Here is a 4,039-nt window from a genome sequence, read left to right as displayed (position 1 = left end):
ATTCTCATATATACTTTTTTTTTTGATGTTTTCCTCTGAGATTTTTTAGGACCTTCACCGTACTAAAAATAAGGTAACAACTTCTAATTTTTGTTGTTCTTCTAGCATCTTCTCAGATCTTATTTTTTTCTATTTTACGAATATTTTTGTCTGAGATCTACTTATTTTTGTTCTATTTTTTTGTTGGATAAATGTTTTGTTTTCAAATCTACTTTACTTTGTTGCATTTATCTGTTTGATTGGTGTTTTTTTCTCAGATTTACTTTGTCGTTCGTATTTTTGTTCTTCTACATAGTAAAGGTTGAATCTTTTAAACTTTCACTCTTTGACGACGACAATAAAGGTATGCAAGTTTCATACTTTGGCTGATATTCTCTTCTTCTCTAAGATTTGGTTGTTTGTTTTTTCTACATTTTTATTTTGATATTTTCTTCTTCTCTAAAATTTTGTTGTTTGTTTTTCTACGTTTTTATTCTTCAATTTTGATTTAAATTTTTAATTCCTCAACATATTTTTAAATCTGGTGGATTGTTCATGTGTTTAAGACTACTTATTATCATTGAAGGTAATTAATTATAACTAAGTGTACCTTTTGTATATTTAATAAGTTTAAATGTAATTATTTAATTCTTCATTTGTCATTTCTTTAATAATATTGGATTTATTTTACATTTATAATTATAATATTTGTTACATCGTCTTCTTTACCAAATCTCTTGCAGACATATAGATATATCAATGGACACTCACTACACCAAGTTTAAAGTTTACTAGCTGCAAAGTTTAAAGATGGTTTCATTACAGTTCATTTACAAGAAAAGGTATGTATTTGACTATAATAATCTTTTTTGGTCAAATAAGTACTTTGATATTTTTTCCTTATGCATTACCGAAGATACTTTAATGTTGAAAAACTTTTTTTTTTGTATGTTTTAGGTAACTTCTGCATCTTTCAAAGCATACTCAAGTGTGAAAAGATAACAACAGATTTCTTGTCGCACACCTTTTGGCTGCAGCATGCAACAGTTAATCATTTCCAAAACATTCAATGCTCTCTTGTGGTCTTCTCACACCAATTTTTTATTATTTAGGATTATTATTTTATGAGTTGTATTTTGCTATTTTAATTTTAATATAAGAAATATAATTATTAATATTTGACATTTGTTATTTACTATTTAATAATAATGTATAACAATATATTACATGATTCAATTTAACTTAATTTGATTTAATTATATGTAAACACTTTTTTTTGGATGCAATAATGATATATGCAAAGTAATAATGTATATAATAGATATGTATATCCGAAATAATGTTCAATCTTTTAGAATCCTACAGAATATTTGAGATTAGAAATTAGGGGTGTCAAAACGGGCCAACCCGGCCCATTTTGGCTCGGCCCGCCAGTGGCCCACCAAAAACGGGTCGGGCTGGGCTGGCCTGCCATCAATAAACGGGCCAAAAACTATAACCCGTCCCGTTTTCGGGCGAGCTGGCCCATCTCTTTTTTTTTTTTACTTTTTTAATTTTTTTTTTAACTTTTTTTAACTTTTTATTAAAATTTTGTTTATAAATTTATTTTATATATATAAATTTATTTATATAATAGAAAAAAAGTATTATTTTTTAATTTTTTTAATTTTAAACATAAAAAAATTAAAAATTAATAAAACGGGTTGGCGGGCCGGCCTGTTCTGGCCCATTAAACTGGCGAGCTAGACAGGCCGGGTTGCAGCAGGTTGACGGGTTGAAAATTCCAACCTGACCCGCCCTTTTTTGGGCGGACTGACGGGCCGGCCCGGTGGGCCTGACCCATTTTGCGATCCCTATTAGAAATTATCACTATAAATAGCGTAAAGTAAATATTTTTTCAATACCAAAAAGACATACTTATTTTTTTCAATAATATTTTTTGTATACTAATAATCATAATAATAATAGTAACGATTAATAACAATAACCAATAGTACTGATAGTAAACATTTTAAGATTAACAAATAAATATATATTTATACTTATCAATGTCATTGGTGATTGAAGATTTATTTTTATTATATAATCAGTTAATCTTTATTATATAATTATTTAAATATAAATATTGAGCTTCAAATTTATTTGACTTATATAGTGATATTTATGTCTTTAATTGATTTTGGCAAAATTCAAAACTCAGTTTTTGATAGTTTAATAAACTAAAAAGTTTGTTTTTAGGATTTGAAATTAACATTTTGTTTTATTTGGTGACATTTTAATCTTTTATTTATTTTAATTTTAAATTTTTTTATTAAAATTATTAATTGAATTTGTATTTCAATAATTCAAAAGTCCAATTTCAGTTTATATTGATAACTGAAAAGTCCAACTACATGTCAAACTCTCACATCTTGGTAAGTGTAGTCCGCATTTAATTGTTATGTTAACTCATTCCTTTTTCATGCTTTGGAGGAAGGCATAGATTTTCTCTTTTTCAAAGTTGAGTGTAACGAAATTAGCATCCACATCAAAGTTCTTTACAATAAGTTGTAATTGGAAAATGTGATTTTTTTTTAAATTTTCCAGATTATGAAAATATGTGTTTGAAATACTTTGCTTAATGATTAATGCTCAAACATTGTTAATGAAAGTAATATAATGAAAATTAATTAATAATTGGGACTTTAATTTTATTCTCACCAAGCATTAATTCACACAACATTAATTGTCACTAGAAGCAATTCATTTTTTATGGTCTTAATGCATTGAAGCATATCAACGGACATATCCACAATAAACAAGAAAATTTTACGTATTTATAATGCATTATTATTATTATTTATTATGAAGACCAACAGTTTTATAGGATCAAATGTCCACTTTGAAATTCTCAAATCATAAAGTTTGTTGTCAAAGTGCCAATGAAAAAGTTTTCACATTGTAAAACTTCTTTGTCTTAGCACTAGAATGCAATAAACAATAAAAATTTTCTTTCTACAAAATATTTGTATTGGATGGACATCAATAAAATAATAAAATTTATTATTTTTGGTAAATCTATCATCTTAGCATTTGTTTTCTTTCACAAATCCACAAATACATAATGTGTCATTTTCGTTGTATTGTTGTCTTTCAACATTTCTTCTTCCTCATTTCGTATAAGATCCAAAATACTATATGCGACAATGATGTTAGTAAAAGTTTAGTTGATGTTGCCAACTTTCACAATAAAAAAAATCAAGTTTCAATTATGTTATCCAATTTTCCTTCTAGCCAAGTAATAGAAACCTACTTTGCATCTTAAAAAAGCCATAAAAATATTTCTTGCATAATTTCAATTATCTTCTTCAATAGTAAAGATCTACTTTCCATCTTCCCCAAAAAAAATTAATTCACCGTGCCGAGGCCACTACTACAAAGTTTTTCGTTTTCCAAGACTACCGTCACCAACTTTTCACCTTCTTTTTCCAACACTTATCTTCTCACTCATCAAAGTCAATTTTTTTTTCTTCTAACAATTAACTTTTCATCTTTTTCTTTCAACAAAGCAATTAATATTTTGGGTTTTGGTGTCATAATGCATTGCAAACACACATCTTCCAATTATGTGAGCATCAAGTATCAACGTGAGCAATTATGCTTTGTGGGACTCAATGCACTGCCAAATACTGATATGTTGCCAGATTTGAAGTTTTAATTGAATTTGTCTTTTAAATTTTAGGTGAATTCCTCAGGAAGTTTTGTAAAGTTGTCATAATTAATTAGTACTTCAAATCACCATTACTTTATTTTATCTTTATATATAACATCATTACTTTATTTTATTTTTATTCTTAATTTAAGTTTCTTATTCAAATATTTAGCTACTTTTTTCAAAAATCTTTGGTAAAGTTTTTAAAGTGACATTGACATTCTTACTTTTAATCTTTCACAAATATGTTTTCTTCATTATTTCATTGGAAGAAGGTATGAAATTCATCTCTAAAAAAAATATACATTGATACCAATGTTTACTTTTCTTTGACAAATAAAGTCTCATTTTGGCTGTACTATTTATATT

At 26.7% G+C, this 4,039-nt stretch overlaps 1 long non-coding RNA gene across 1 annotated transcript; it reads left to right on the top strand.

Annotated features, from left to right (window-relative positions):
• Window positions 1-217: 217 nt before the first annotated feature.
• LOC114173957 lies at window positions 218-1,085 on the top strand. Its single transcript, XR_003602649.1, has 3 exons — window positions 218-343; window positions 723-821; window positions 937-1,085. It is a non-coding gene; the product is annotated as an uncharacterized LOC114173957 (long non-coding RNA).
• The last annotated feature ends 2,954 nt before the right edge of the window (window positions 1,086-4,039 follow it).

This window comes from Vigna unguiculata, chromosome 1 (genome assembly GCF_004118075.2).
Source record: "Vigna unguiculata cultivar IT97K-499-35 chromosome 1, ASM411807v1, whole genome shotgun sequence".
Lineage (NCBI taxonomy): Eukaryota > Viridiplantae > Streptophyta > Magnoliopsida > Fabales > Fabaceae > Vigna > Vigna unguiculata.
This window is presented reverse-complemented; position numbering and strand designations above follow the sequence as displayed.